The 16,466-nt window shown below is 38.9% G+C and overlaps 1 protein-coding gene across 3 annotated transcripts in view; it reads left to right on the top strand.

Annotated features, from left to right (window-relative positions):
* LPP (LIM domain containing preferred translocation partner in lipoma) overlaps positions 1–16,466 on the top strand; it is a 653,705-nt gene that overhangs the window by 580,224 nt on the left and 57,015 nt on the right. The window lies entirely within an intron of this gene.

Genomic DNA, 16,466 nt, shown 5'->3' with positions numbered 1-16,466 from the left:
CTCCTTGTGCAGTGTACTTTTCCCCACTTTGCCATTCTTTGCTGATTAATCTTGGGCAGATTTTCCTGGCATGTCTGAATCTCAGTTCTTTTCCTCTCTCTTTCAATGAGAGTACTAATGCATGCATTGACATTCTGACTAAGGTAGGGCTGGAAGGATAATGAATGTTCTTACCTTTTGCGAACAGCATAGTAACTTAACAAAAATCTGAAGAATAATTCAAGTACCTCTGGCCCTTTATGATGGTGTTAAAATAGAATTGCCAGTTTGAACAGCAACTATAGTAATTCACTGTTTTGTTTTTAGCATATTCCCAAATCAGGTAGACCAGTGTTGATATTTTAGCTCTTGTAGCTTCTGAAACGGGCTTGATTTTTTTTCTAGTTTAATTTTTTTAGATTTGAAAGGAAAAAAAAGAAAGAAGGAAAGAAAATGTAACTGCACTTGGCTTTCATTCTTTCATATTCCGTGAAATAAGAGCAGAGCAATAACTCTAAAATGGTCAAGGTAGTAGCCTGAGGGCATTCTTTGGAATTCTTTCTGTGTTTATTCATTTAAGAAGGGCCTAATTTCTACCATCATCAACAGGACTCTTTTATACTAATTTAATTGTTAAATAAGACTTATAACAGATTTATTCAAAGACTTATTCAAAACAGATTTTTTTAAAATGGGAAAGTGGTGGGTATTTATATTACAGGATAATTTACTCTTGCATACTCAAACATCTTCTTTATCCCTTTTAAAACTTGTAGTTATCTAGAGTTATTTCATAATTATTCATTCAGTTCTTTCCACAGATATTCTAGGGTCTTTGGATGTATCAGAGAACAAAACAGCAGAAAGTTCTGTCTTCCTAGTGTTTATACTCTAGCCGGGGAAGACATACAATAAACAATAAACCTAACACAAAAGTAAATTATGTAGCGTATTTGCAGGTGACATAATGCAACGAAAAGAAAAATAAGCAGGGGAAGGGGAATGAAGGGTACAGTACTTGGGGTGTCTGGGTGGCTCAGTCAGTTAAGCATCCAGCTCTTGATTTCAGTTCAGGTCATGATCTTGGGGTCGTGACGTCGAGCTCTGTGTTGGGCTCTTCACCCATTGGGGAGTCAGCTTAGGATTCTCTCTCTCCCTCTCCCCCTCCCCCCGCCCCCCTCTCAAATAAGTAAATAAATAAATCTTATTTAAAAAGGAGTACTGTACAATTGGAGGTTACAGTTTTCAATTGCGTAGTCAGGGTAGACTTCTTTGAGATCATCTTTGAGTGTGGAGTTGAAAGTGGTGAGTGTGCTATATGCTCAAGACCCCAGATCAGGAGTGTGCCTTCAGTGTTGGAAGAACATGAGAGGGTCCAAGTAACCATGAAGTGAGCAAGTTGGGGAGTAGTATAAGATACCAGAGAGGTGACTTGGAGAAGAGAGTGCAGATCTTTTAGAACCTGATAGGCCCTTTTAAGGATCCATTTGAGAAGCATATTATTATGTGAAGTTCAACTCTTCATCCCAAGTTACATAATCAGTGATAGACATGCAAATTATTTATTCTATCAATCCCAAGTATAAAATATCCAACCAACTTAATTCAACCTAAGAAACATCCATCAAGCTACCACTTTGTTCCAAGCAAGGAACCAAGGTGGTCTGATTGCAACTTCTTAATTTATATCTAAAAAATTGGTTGCAAAGGAGGAAAATGACTATCAAATGGCATTCATAGAGCAACCCAATGAGTGTCTTTTTTAAAAAATAATAATAGTGTTACTGTTGTATAATATACATAGAGATAAGTTTATAAATTGTAAATATATAGTTGGCCAAATTACAAAAAAGTGAACATGCTTTCATGATCAGAACATTAGCAGTTCACAGAACCTCAGAAGCTCCCCTCATGCCAAACAACACTGTCCCTTTCCTCCTTCCCAAAGATGGTCACTATCCTCACTAATAATACTACATATCAGTATTAACCACTTTTGTTTTGTTATCTTTGCTTTTATGCAGATTTCCTTTGCTCTATGTTATGATGGTGTAGTTCTTCTAAGATTTTAGAAGAATAGCCATTGTTCGTTTTCTTTTAGTTTTTTCGTTTTAGGTTTTATATTTACATCTTCCATCATTTTGAGTTAACTTTCACATAAGGTGTGAGTTATGGATCAGGTTTCTCTGATATTCCAGCACCATTTATTGAAAGTTAACTAATCATATGTGGATTGTGAACCATGTGAACTATATGGACCATATGAACCATGCATGGGTCTGTTCATGGATTTTTCTGTTGTGTGCATCAATCTACAAGAACCGTTCTCCAGTTCTCACACCGTCTGGAAAACTTTGGCTGTGCAGTAAATCTGGAAATCAAGCAGTGTGATTTGTTCTGTTTTTCCAAAATTGTTTTTCTTTTATGAAAAATCCTGCAGGGATTTTGATTGGAATTTTGTTGAATCTTTGGATTAGTGTGAGGAAAAATGACATCTTAACAATATTGAGTCTTGCAATACGTTATGTCTTTCCAGTTATTTTGATTTGTAATTTCTTTAAAGATTCTATTTATTTGAGAGAACAAGAGACAGCGAGAGAGAGCATGAGCAGGGAGGAGAGGGAGAAGCAGGCTACCCATGAGCAGGGAGCCTGATGTGGGACTTGATCCCAGGACCCTGGGATCATGACCTGAGCCAAAGGCAGACGCTTAAGTGACTGAGCCACCCAGGCGCCCCAAGATTTGTAATTTCTTTAATCAACGTTTTGCAATTTTAGTATGGAAGTCTTGTGCATATTTTATAAGATTTATAATGAGATAGTTATGGGTTTTGGTGCTCTTATAAATATTTCAGGAATTTCAGTTTCCAACTGTTCATTATTACTATATAGTGATTAGACTGATTTTTTTATGTTGACTCTGTGACCTTATTAAACCTATTAAACTAGTTTATTAATTCTAGTTGCTTTTTCTAATGTGGGGTATTTTTAATGAAAAAAAGTCATATTTTCTGTGAATGGAGATGGTTTCATTTCTTTCTTTTGAATCTATGCCTTTTCTTTTTCTTGTCCTATTTCACTGGCTAGGACCTCCAATGAGATGTTCAACAGAAGTCACAAGAGTGGACATTCTTACCATTCTTCTTCCCAGTCTTAAGGAAAAGCACTGAATCTTTTGCCATTAAGTATAATATGAGATGCAAGGTTATTGTAGATGTTCTTACCAAGTTGAGGAAGTTCTCTTCTATTCCTAGTTATCTGAGAGTTTTAATCATAAAAAGGTATTAAATTTTGTCAAATGATTTTCTGCGTCAGTTGATATGACAATGGTATTTTTCTTCAATAACCTATTAATATGATGGATGGCATTGATTAATTTTTAATGTTGTATCAGCCTACATTACAAAGTCAAATGCCACTTGGTCATGTACTAATCATTTTATGTATTGTTCGATTTAATTTGCTAGTAGTTCGTTGAGGATGTTTGCATCTATGTTCATGAGGGATATTGGTATATCATTTTCTTTTTTGTAATGTCTTTCTCCAGATTTGGTAGCAGGGTAATGCTTGCCTCATAAAAGGTGTTGGAAGTGTTCTGTCCTCTCTGATATTCTGGAAGAATTTGTGGAAATTGGTTTTATCCCCTAAATGTTTGGTAGACTTTGCTAGTGAAACCACCTGAACCTGGAATTTTCTTTGTTAGAAGGCCTTTATCTATCAATTTAATTTATTTTTAAGTGAACTTTAGCAGTCTGTATTTTTAGGAAATTGGTCTATTTACTCTAACTGGCTGCATTTATAGGCTGGGGGTGGTTTACAGTATCCTTTTATTATCACTTTTATGTCTGTAGGTGCTATAGTGTTTTTCCCTCTCTTGTTCATGATATTTGTACTTTATGTCTGACCTAATTTTTTCCCTTGGTCAATCTGGATAGAGTTTATCAATTTTTTTTTTCTTAAAAGAATCAGCTTTTGGTTCTGTTGATATTGTCTCTATTGTTTTTCTCTTCTCAATTTCATTGATTTCTGCTCTGTTTTTTCATTCCTCTTTTTTGCCTTGGGTTTAATTTGCTCTTCTCTATTTTCTTAAAGTTAAAGCTTCAGTCATTGATTTGAGGTCTTTTGTCCTTTCTAATATAAATACTTAATTAATAAGCATTGCTGGAGCTGCAGCCTACCACATTTTGGTATGTTGTGCTTTAATTTTCCTTCAAGATATTTTCTAATTTCCCTTGTGATTTCTTTTTGACTCAAGGGTTACATAGACATATTTTCCAAATACTTGGATTCTTTTTTCTACCTTCTGTTAATGGCTTCTAGTTTATTTCCTTATCGTCTGTGACCATACTTTGTATTACTTCAGTTCTTTTACATTCATGAAGGTTTGTTTTATGTCCCAGAATATGGTCGGTCTTGGTGAATGTTCCATGCATTTCAGAAGCATTTGTATTCTCCTGTTGTTGGGTGGAGTGTATAATTGTCAATTAGGTTACGTTGACTGATGGTGTTGTTTATTTTTTTCTATCCTTACTGATTTTCTATCTGCTTATTCAGTTACTGAGACAGGGGTACTGAAACCCTGACTATAAATGTGGATTTGTCTATTTCTCTTTTTAGTTGTATGAATTTTGTTTGTGTATTTTAATGTATTTTGAAGCTCTGCTCAATGCGAACATGGTAAGACTATTAGGTTTTCTTGACCCCAGAATTGACCCTTGTTATCATTATATGATGTGCTTCTTTAATTCTAAAAATATTCTTATTCTGAACTCTATTGATACGAATATATCTTTCTTTGATTAATTAATCACTTTTCTTTTTCCAGCCATTTGTTTTGTTTGTTTTTTCCTACCAATGTCTTTTTTTTTTTTTTAACATCTGGCTTTTTATTTTTTTATTTTTTTTATTTTTTTTTAATTTTTTTATTGTTATGTTAATCACCATATATTACATCATTAGTTTTTGGTGCAGTGTTCCATGATTCATTGTTTGTTCATAACACCCAGTGCTCTATGCAGAACGTGCCCTCCTCAATACCCATCACCAGGCTAACCCATCCCCCTACCCCCCTCCCCTCTAGAACCCTCAGTTTGTTTTTCAAAGTCCATCATCTCTCATGGTTCGTCTCCCCCTCTGACATACTCCCCTTTTCTTCCTCTCCTGTTATCTTCTTCTTTTTCTTTTTTCTTAAAATATGTTGCGTTATTTGTTTCAGAAGTACAGATCTGTGATTCAACAGTCTTGCACAATTCACAGCGCTCACCGTAGCACATACCCTCCCCAATGTCTATCACCCAGCCACCCCATCCCTCCCACCCCCAACCACTCCAGTAACACTCAGTTTGTTTCCTGAGATTAAGAATTCCTCATATCAGTGAGGTCATGTGATACATGTCTTTCTCTGATTGACTTATTTCACTCAGCATAACACCCTCCAGTTCCATCCACGTCGTTGCAAATGGCAAGATCTCATTCCTTTTGATGGCTGCATAATATTCCATTGTGTATATATACCACATCTTCTTTATCCATTCATCTGTCGATGGGCATCTTGGCTCTTTCCACAGTTTGGCTATGGTGGACATTGCTGCTATAAACATTGGGGTACACGTACCCCTTCGGGTCCCTACATTTGTATCTTTGTGGTAAATACCCAGTAGTGCAATTGCTGGATCGAACGGTAGCTCTAATTTCAACTGTTTGAGGAACCTCCATACTGTTTTCCAGAGTGGTTGCACCAGCTTGCATTCCCACCAACAGTGTAGGAGGGTTCCCCTTTCTCCACATCCCCGCCAACATCTGTCGTTCCCTGACTTGTTAATTTTAGCCATTCTGACGGGTGTGAGGTGGTATCTCGTTGAGGTTTTGATCAATGTCTTAATCAATATTTGAAGTGAGTTACTTTTAGACAGCAAATAAAGTTGAATCTTGCTTTTTTTATACAGACTGGCTATCTCTGTATGTTATGTAGCATGTTTAGAATATTTACATTTAATGTGATTATTGATATAGCTGGATTAAAATTCACCAATCTTGGGGCGCCTGGGTGGCTCAGTCATTAAGTGTCTGCCTTTGGCTCAGGTCATGATCTCAGGGTCCTGGGATCGAGCCCCACATCAGGCTCCCTGCTCGGCGGGAAGCCTGCTTCTCCCTCTCCCACTCCCCCTGCTTGTGTTCCCTCTCCTGCTTTCTCTGTCTGTGAAATAAATAAATAAAATCTTTTAAAAAAGTAAAATAAAATAAAATTCACCAATCTTGCTAGCGTTTTAAAATTTTTCTGTTTTATTTCTTTTTTGTCTTTCTTTGGATTGTGTATTTTTCACAATCATTTTATTTCTACTATTTGTTTATTATACTCTTGAATTTAGTGTTAGTGTTGCCTTTTGATTTGTAATATATGTCATTAATTAATCAGGGTCTACCTTCAAATAATATTATATCGCTCTATATACAGTGTCAGGACCTTATAGTAGTATACTCCCAATCTCCTTGCTATCGTTTGTGCTCTTGCCATTCTTTTTATTTGTATGCTATAAGCGCACAGCACACTGTTGCTAATTTTGCTTTAGACAGTTTTGAGAGCAGTTAAAAATAGGAAACAAAAATTATGTAGGTTTTTCTAGCACTCTTCATTCTTTTGTGTATGAATCCAGGTATCCTGTCTGGTGTCCTATTCCTTCTGCCTGAAGAACTTCCTCTAATATTTCTTGCTGAATAGGTCTGCTGGAAATGAATTCCCTCTTAATTTTTGTTTGCCTGAAACAGTTTTTAATTTGCCTTCATTTTGAATGATAGTTTTGGTGGGGAGAGAATTGTGTTGACAGCTTTTTCCTTTCATCACTTTAAGATGTCCTTCCATTATGACATTATTCTTTCGCTTGCATAGTTTTGTTTTGTTTGTTTGTTTGTTTGTTTTGAGAGAGAGAGAAAGAACATGGGAAGAAGAGAGAGAATCTTTAAGCAGGCTGCATGCCCCAGTGAGTACTCACAACCCTGAGATCATGACCTGAGCTAAAATCAAAAATCAAGATTAGGACGCTTAACCGACTGAGCCACCCAGGCGCCCCTGCTGTTACTTTTGACTTGATGTTCACAAAGCCAGGAAGGTGCTCTCCGTTCTGTTTCAGCCTCAGTTTTAGGGAGCCACTGTGTCTTTGGGTCTCAGGAGCAGACTGTCTCTCAGCGATTCTGCCTCTCCCCCAGTTTGTTTGTTTTCTACCCCCCAGTCATGGTGGGTCTTCACTGGTGCACTAAAGGGTGACAGGATTCACTACCCTTTTCCCAGAGGCTTAAGGCTTTTGTTCTGAAGGGAATCCATAGAAGAAGACCTGGGTGGAGCTTTACACCTCTTCCACAGCCACTGTGGCTCCTCTCACCATCCTCCACCAGGACAGGCACTTTATCAGGACTCTCGTCTTACCTCAAGTCTCTTGAGAGCGTCTGGCGAGATTTGTGGAGAAACCCCTACAAAGGGGCATGAATTGAATTCCGCTTCTTAATCTGCACTACCCAGGAACGTTATGCTCTACTAGCCTTACCAGCCTTTAACAATTTGTGAGTGATTTAGATGATTTCTTCTTACCAGATAGTATGGCACTCAAAGGCGTTTGCCTCAGGTAAGCAAGTGCTCAAATCCTGTCTCTCCACGGAGGCATCCGACTCCCTAGACTTCAAAGGGAAGTTGCTCTACAGCCTCAGTTGTCTAATGGGTGCAAAGAAAGTTGTGGATTTGCAGACTGTCTGGCATGTGGTTTTTTTGTTTGTTTTTTGGTTTTTGGTTTTTATTTGTCATAAGGACGGGAAGAATAGTCTTTCCAGTTTTCTCCATCTATGCAGAAACCATATAGCTCACTTTGTTCACTTTCATTTATGTATAGTTTTCCATTGTATGAGAAATACCCCATGATTCTATTTTCTTGAGAGAAATTTGTATTATTTAGAGTTGGGTCCATTATTACAAATAGTGTTTCTATGATCACATATCTTTTTGTGCACGTATAGAAACATTTCTGTAAGGTATAGACTTAGGAGGAGAATTGATGAGTTACAGAGTACATATATGTATATATGAGTGATAAGGTATATGTGTATAATTCTGATAAATTATTTTCATAAACCTTTTCAATGAAGTATAACTGATAGACAAGTACACACATCTTAAATGACCACAGGACATCTTTTAAACTCCAACATGCTAGATCTGTGGATATTCTATATACTCAAACATTAAGTGAGAACCTGTTCCATACTAGGCATGTAGGAAATAAAAGGTGAGGGAGAAGTCACTGCCATTAAGGAGTTTCAAAGATAAGATGTGATCAAGTGCTGTATGAAAAAAAAAATGAGTGAAGGGAGAGAAATCATAACTGGGAAAATCAGGGAAAGCATATTGGAAATGCCATTTGAGTTGGACCTTTAAATCTGGTGGTGTAGATAATCAGCTAAGAACTGGAATCTGGACATTTGGGCTTGATTTTTTGTTCTGCGCATCCTAGCTGGATAAAACTCAAGTCTTCCTTTCTCTAAAATGTAAATAATCGTAATATCAACATAAATTAAATAATGCACCTTTAGGCACATCCCAAGTGGTCAAGGAATGTTAGCTGCCATCATCATCATCATCATCATCCTATATCAATTATACCTTAGAGTCATCTTCTTCAGAATTTCATAGAGCTTAGAGTCATTATGTCAGGAAAGAAACCTATGGCCTTATTTTATAGGAATTATTGAGGATATCTGGGTCTTTTGCCCTGGAAGAAATCATCCTTAGATCCTTCATTAAGGAATGGCAGACCTCTCAGGATCACTGGGTCCAAAACTCCCACAGATGAGAAAACCGAGTCCCAGAGAGGAGAAGGAACTTGTCCAGAGTTGCAGTCTACTGAGAGAGGTACTTGTCAAAGTCCCCCAGCTATACTCAAAGCTCTGAGTAGTGAAACATTGTCTTACTTATCTTTTATTCTCCACAAAACCTTGTGTAGTGCACTTTGTGGATCTTTGTGGAAAATAGGAAAAGTTCTTACTCCCTTACATTCCTCCTGGCCCATTCAAGGGCACGAGGGAGCAAGTTTATAAATATTTTGTAAATACATTTTGTTGTTTTTCCTAAATCAAGTGTAGTTTATACAGATAATGATCTAGGCAACAGGGAATAAAGTAGGATCTGGAGAATCCTGCTTATTACTCTGTTTTTCTTCTGTGTGTTTCGCTACAAAATTCCTACATTATAATACTTCCCAATTCCTTTTATCAGTGCCTGCAGTGCCAGTGGGCAAACAGCATTCTTTATGCAACCAGAGAATTCTGAAAGCTTATTTCTTGCAGCTAGCCTAAACCTCCATTTCCACAATGGTAGCAATGGTGGATTTTACCCAATGTTTTAATGGTGAATATAATCAGAACATGAAAAGATCTAAATGCATACTTTGAAGGAATTTGCAAAGATGACTAGGACGACCCAAAAAAAGCACAATTCAGTTTGTTTCTTTAGCATCTGTGTTTATTTTTTTTTCCTTTCTCTTGTGCATATTGAGGACTTTTTAAGATTATATTTTAAAAACCAAGTAAATAGTTTCCAAAATGTTCACTGATGGGGTAGATTAGTGTGTTCTTTGTAGATGTGATTATTAAATAATTCAGAGGGCTAACCCCAGACTGACATTTTTTTTTCCTTTATTCATGGGTAATTTTTAAAATTCCCTCCAACCTCCCCCCCAGGAGCTAATTATGTTATTATTTTTGTATATTATATCTAATAAATTTTACCCCAGACATCCAATGTTCCAGGTACAGATTTGACTCAAGAGAAAAATTTGCACTTCTCTTAGTGTCCTTTACGTTCTTAAAGTCTCAATTGGTGAGGGCAGGGGAAGGGGAGGAGGTTGAACCCAAGCAAATAGGGGAATTGATGGGTGATTTTGAAGAAAGGAGGGCCTCTGAATCAGTGTAAAGTTTTCTACTATTTTCCTCAATTTCTAGAGCCAGTCCTGGCAACAAATGTGTAGCATTTAGAGCTTGCACACGTGTGCCACACAGATATATATGGAATTCATGAATCAGATTAAAAACTGGCCTTTGAATAATAGAAATTGTATGCTATGTATAGTTTCATATGCATGAATCTATTAGTCTCCAGTGGCATAACAAATACCTTGGCTATTTCATTGCAATAACACCAACACCCATTTATTCAGTCGTGCATGTCCCTCTGGCTTCTCAGGGACATCACTTAATGCATGCTTCGTTTTGTGCTAGTTTTTGTGCTAAACGTTTTACGTGCTTGATCTTATTTAATCATATCAGTGATCTATTAAATCTTTACCTTATTATGGTAGTTCACCTGTACCAAAAGAGAAAACTAGGTTTACTGTTAAGTTAAAAGGTTAGTAGATGGTATCAAAATTTAATTCTAAGTAGTGCCTCCAGAACATGAGTTCTTAATCCGTATTTACTGTTCATTCGTACCATAGATCGCTGCGTGCCTGCTGTGTGTCAGGCAGAATTCGAGGCCCCCTTCTAGTTGCATCGTTAAGGTCCCAGCCAGATGACACCAGGCACTGCACAAAGGCTACTGTCTGCCCCTTGGAACTGGCAAACTCCACAAGGTTAATGCTGTTGCAGAATTCACAGCCCCGCTTGAGCAAAATCTGGCTCATTTTAGAGGAACTCATGCCCCCAAGGGAATTTGGTTACTAGGGCTTAATTAAGAATCTGTCATGGGCAATGCATCCCAATATCACCTTAGAAAATGCTAACGGGGCTTTTGGGAAATAATCTGGTCTAGCTCTCTCATTGAGTAGATGAGAAGGTTGCCCCAAAATGTACACTGAGATCACAACTGAGACAACAAGCCACAATAAGGAGTTGGCTCGGGAGCAGTTTCACACCCTCACCTCACCAGTATCACTATACGGCGCTGACTCAGTTCAGAAGTAGAGATGAACATCATTGGTACCCCAGGAGTACATTTAAAATCTCCCCTTCCCCTTCTTGTTTATACCCTTGCGGTATTAGAGTCCACTCTCATGGATATGGCTCTGGGTTAGAAGACTAAGCTTTTCTATTCACTTCTAGTAATTGAAATTCCACTCAACCGCCCCCTCACCTGGATCCCCTAAATTCCCTTTCAAATAAATTAACTGGATTCCTCCAGGTCAAGTGGGATTAGGAGTCCTCTTTGTTGTTCCCCAAATTCTTCTTTCCTCTCTTATGGTATCACATTCATTCTGGCTTAGCTGAGGGTTGTTTGTACACGTGTGTTGTCATACTCAAACTCTGCACGCTGAATGAAGCAAAGCTGAAAGACGAGTCTGTTGCAAGGCGCTCCGCCTGCAAGCCAGGGAAATTCAAGGCTATGAGAGCGGTGAGTTCTGAGTTTCTCACAGGCTAAGGGACTTTTGTGGGCTCAATGTGGAAGTAATTTAGCATTTTCAGCTGATTGGTTGCCTAGTGGTCTTCTTTCCTATTTGGATCAGTGTAGCTGAGTGCAGGGAACAAAGACGTCCAGAGATGCTATGAGCAGATTTGGCGTTTGGAATTGGCTGGCGTCTTCTGCTGAGCTCTGAGAAGAGCTGTAAATTTCTGTAAAGCCAGGTTAAATTTCCTTTATGCTCCTGCATCGACCGTATCCATTTTTTCCCTGACACAAATGGCTCCGTTGTAGTTTAGTTCTAGTGTGTTCCCCATGCCTTCCTCATTCTCTTGCTCACACACACACGTATGCACTGAAATGCAGACTGATTTGTAAGTTCTTGGAAGATAACAATAATGTGTGATTCATCTGTCATCCACTGTGCCCTCTGTCACCCACTATGCTCTCTGCATCGCTTTGGTCTCTCAGCCTGGAGAGGCAATACAGCGGAGTGGTTAAAGGCAGGGCCCAGGAAACAGGCTTGCCTGCCCATGAGCTGCAGAGGGCCGGGCAGATTACTGTACCCCTCTCCAAGACTTAGTGCTCATATCTGTGTGATGGGGACAATGATAATACACCCTCCTCCCTTTGGGTAAGTGTGATCATTAAATGAGAAACACACGCCAAGCAGCCAACCCAGTGCCTCACACACAATAAGAGCTTAATCAACTCTAGTTTATTATTATCCTCAGCCAACCTATATTAAACATCTACAAAGATCCAGGCGCTAAATAAGTACTTGTTCAATGGACTAGAATTTAGTGCCACGAACACTTCAGTCTGATATCTACCATATGGATAACAAAGCTTTATTATGCCATTTGGATTTAGTTCCGAGCCCACTGTATCCCTTGTATTCAAGCCAGCTCCTAGGCCACCTGGATAACTTCTCTGGTATTTCGATAAACACGCTGATGTGATACAGGCATAATTAGACTTTGCATCTATTCCCAAGAGTACTTTGTGAGGGGAGCCAAGATGTTCAAGGACATCTAGGGGCAGGTATAGGTTTGCTATTAAAGTACCTCAGCATAGACTCATTTCCTTTTTGGCTGATGTCAGTTACGATAATCTAAGTCTGCATTTAAGATTGTATCTCTGAAGAGACAAAATAACAGGGCATTCTAACCGCTTTAAAAAGAAGAAGAACAAGAAGAAGCAACAGCAGAAGGAGTAATTGACTTTTATGTGTAGGCTAGGACTCCACAGGGATTTGTTGAAAAAAGCAATTGTTTTCATGGTCATGTGTGTTGGTTTGGATTTTCTGTTGTTGTGTATTTTGAAAGACGACTTTGGCTAATCATTGTGATTTCCCAAGCAGCTGGTCTTCTCCTGGCATTGTTACAGGGTCAGTCTATTTCCCCTAATCGGACCATAATGTCATAAAACGCTGGCTGTTCCCTTGGCAACTTTTCAGGGTAGGCTAGCCACTCTCTCTGCCTCAAGCCAGTGGTGGGCTGCAGGTAGGCCCCTACAGGTCATAGGGAAGCAGAGTGCATTAGGAAGTGCCCTTGCATCAATAGCTCATTCTGTTCAAAAGAGGATCCAAAAGTAAATGTCACAAGAGAAAAAGAACATATATCCTACCCAAATGATTTTTTTCTTTTTTTTTCAATGTTGCTTTTTTTCTTTTTTTACTGGGTAGAGTTTTTGCCCACTTTTGGCCTTATTTTCGAATGAGATAATTGATATAAAATCAGAAACTATAATCGATAAACTATGAAATGCTCTAAAGGGACTTCTGTATCTCATAGTCATTTCTTGTTCTCTCTCTCTCTCTCTCTCTCTCTCTCTCTTTTTTTTAAGATTTTATTTATTTAACAAAGAGCACAAGCAGGGGAGCGTCAGGCAGAGGGAGAAGCAGGCTCCCCACTGAGCAGGGAGCCCGATGCAGGGTTCGATCCCAGGAGCCTGGGATCATGAGCTGAGTGGAAGGCAGACACTTAAGGACTGAGCCACCCAGGCACTTCTCTTGTTCTGTCTTTTTCTAAGCCACACCTCAAATGTCTTCTCCTCAAGCACTGGGAAGTTTTTTTGACTTGCTCTCTCAATTCCACTTTCTGAATCACTCAGAGTTCATACCTCCCTCCATATCTATTAAAATCAATATCAATAAAACCTTTTTGAGATCTTCTCTCTTATTTATTCTCTCCCTTTTCCGAAATCCTATGCCATTTGGGTTTAGTGCCAAACAAATTAATGTTTTTTGTTTTTTGTTTTTTACTTGCTGGAAGGTAAACAGAACTTGAATGTACTTGGGAAGCCAAGACCAAGTTATATGAAATAACTAACCTTGTGTTCCTAAATACTGCAAAAATCTTATGCATTCCTCAACACTTAGCATAATACTAAGCATCAGGTCTGAGCAAAAAAATATTACAATAATCTCAATTACTTATAAATCATTGCTAACAGCTCCTTTACTGGCAGAGGAAAAGCTACTTTTGATCTTTCTTCTCCCTGAAAACTAAGCAGTGAGAAGCAAGCAGTTTGTTTTTGATGATTGCATGAAAATAGGCATTTGTAAATAAGAGAAAGGGGGAAATTTGGCTCCTCGAAAAGACAGGAATGTTTTCGAGTAAGTTTGAAAATGAACTACCACAGAAGCCAACACAAAGCGTTTAGGGCAAATGGGTCTATTCCCTGTCATCTCTTCATCATTTGCAGTTTGCCGGAACCCCCTGTGCCATGGCCACTGGCTCCCAGAGTGCTAGGGTTAGCTTAGAGGCTGGTGCAGCTCTACAGATCCGCCCCACAGCCCTTATCTTGTCTACACCAAAGCTTTATCAAGAGTCAGTGCAGACTGGTGCACAGTGCGCAATGACGTGCCGGGGGCGGGGGGGGCATTTTAAACAAGAGCTAGTTTGCACCAATGGATAGCTCTGAATGAATGGAAAACCCATCTTCAGATTTCAAAAGGACTGCTAATGCACTTGGCTCTGGAGTATAGAGATACACAAATGAATATAACAAACTGGATGCCCCCTCTGCAGCTGTTTCTGCTGGGGTGCCAGGTTTTCCCGTCCTTGCTGCTCGTGGTAGTCCATCCCTTTCTGCAGCACATCACACCTTCTTCCATTTTACAAGTATTTTTCCTGCTACTGGCACTCCCTACCCCAACACGAAACCCAGCCCTGTTAGCATTCTTGTGGGCGGTGGGGCAGAGAGGAGTTTTGCCTGAATTTGAAATGGTTGTAACTTCACTTTGTATAGACAACGAAAATGGAAAACCAGATCTTGTGTTTGTCTCAAAACTGAAATTCCAAATCCTAACCCGAAGTGAAGAAACAGATGCTGGAGCGCACTGGGGTGTCTGGGCTCACTTCAAACAAAAGCAGCGAGGGAATTGCTCTCAAACACCTATTTTAGCAGTTTGCATTTTTGTTCTTCCCTCTGATTCTTAGTACCTTCAGTGTGCTAGAAATAATGCTTTTAGGAAAGAATGCAGATCATAATTTGATGCACATCACATAATGTTCAGAGTGCAAGTATGAGCAGAGTCTCTCCTCCTTGTTAGTGAGATCTGGTAGGTGTATCGGTTAGTAGCCTCAGGCTTCTAGAACATTAGAACTAAAGGATGCATGGGAAATCATGTATTCACCCCCTTCATTGAACAAATGGGCAAAACAACAGCCCAGCAAAGGAAAGGACTTGCTCAAGATCGTGGTTTTGTGTATTAAAATCCAGATCTCATGCTATCTTCCCAATGCTCTTTGTATTTTTCTAGTACATCTACTGATGGTTTTCTTGTGAATAATAGCACAATGTGTGTAATTTAACAGAACTGTTTAATACTTGACAGAAGTATGCTTCCTCATGTTAATCATTTTCAAGCTCTTCTGAGTGCTATAATATCTTCTATTGCTATTTTCTCTCTTGAGCAATTTCTTCCCGTAAGTCTGTAAGCAGTTGCCAGGGTTTTGTGGTTCTTTGTCAGTTGGACAGGTGTTACCCTAAAAATACAAAAAAATAATATATATATGTACATATATATGTACATATATATAGGGAGGGAGAGAGAGAGAATATAAGGTAGCACGAGAATCACTCTCTCTTTAGTCTTCAGCTACATTTTCCATTACGTATCTGTGAGCGGCAGCTTGGTAACATGGAAAGAGTACAGATTTTGTAGTTCTGCATCCCAGGGTTTATACAGTTTGCTAGCAATGTGACATTGGGCATATTTTTAGCCTTTCTGAGACTCAAGTTCTTCAAATTAAAAAAGGGGGGGGATAAGTCTCCCTTGCAGTGTTACTATTGGATTATATATGTGAAGCACCTGACTCCTTGTAAGCCTGTAGTACATGCCAGCTTCCTTCCCAGCCTTTCATCTGTTTTTGACCCAGCTTGGGTTGTACGGAGAGAAGATAATTTGTCATGAAAATAATTGTCTGATAATTGTGAGAATTTAGTTGATGATAATTTAAGGATATGTTTTCCCTCATCTCTATGCAACACACATGTTATCTGTGTGTATATATAATTTATTAAATTTGTGCTATCTCTGTTATTCCTGTATGACTCTTTGCTTGGTCTGGTCTTAAAAATCCAGATACATTTTAAAAAATATGCATACCCATTGTATAAGTCTCTGTAGGGGCTACAAAGACCCACCCACACAGCAAGGCTCTGTCCTATGAGAATTTGTAAGCGGAAGGAAAAGCCTTTAATTTGCAATAAAGTAAAAGTTGAATTTGTAGGGTGTTATAAGAGAAATATACAATTGGGTGAGAAAAGGATGTATTCTAATGAAGTAGTCAGGGAATACTTTGTAGAGGCGGTAGGGGCTGGATCTTAAGGACTGAGTAGGATCCTCAGCAGGTCATGTTGAGTTGAAAGGTAGAGATTGAAGAAGCTAAGCCCAGGGTTGGAGGTGGAAAAGTTCAGCCCATGTGTGGGGCTCGTTTGGCCAGTGGGGCAGGAAAGCAAAAGAGCAGGAGAAAATAGACAGAAAGATCAGTTGGGAGTGCTACTTCACAGAGGGTCCTGAAGGGTGCCCTCACCACTGGTGATCAAAGGGAAGATTTGTGAGCACTGAAGAGGCCCTATCTGAGGGGGAAACTTTGTGCCCTTTG

The sequence above is a fragment of the Eumetopias jubatus genome, unplaced genomic scaffold (assembly GCF_037043125.1).
Source record: "Eumetopias jubatus isolate StellerSeaLion01/CBP00866 unplaced genomic scaffold, mEumJub1_p1.0 scaffold_1, whole genome shotgun sequence".
Lineage (NCBI taxonomy): Eukaryota > Metazoa > Chordata > Mammalia > Carnivora > Otariidae > Eumetopias > Eumetopias jubatus.
Note: the sequence above shows the minus strand (reverse complement) of the source record. Positions and strands in the feature narration are given on the sequence as shown.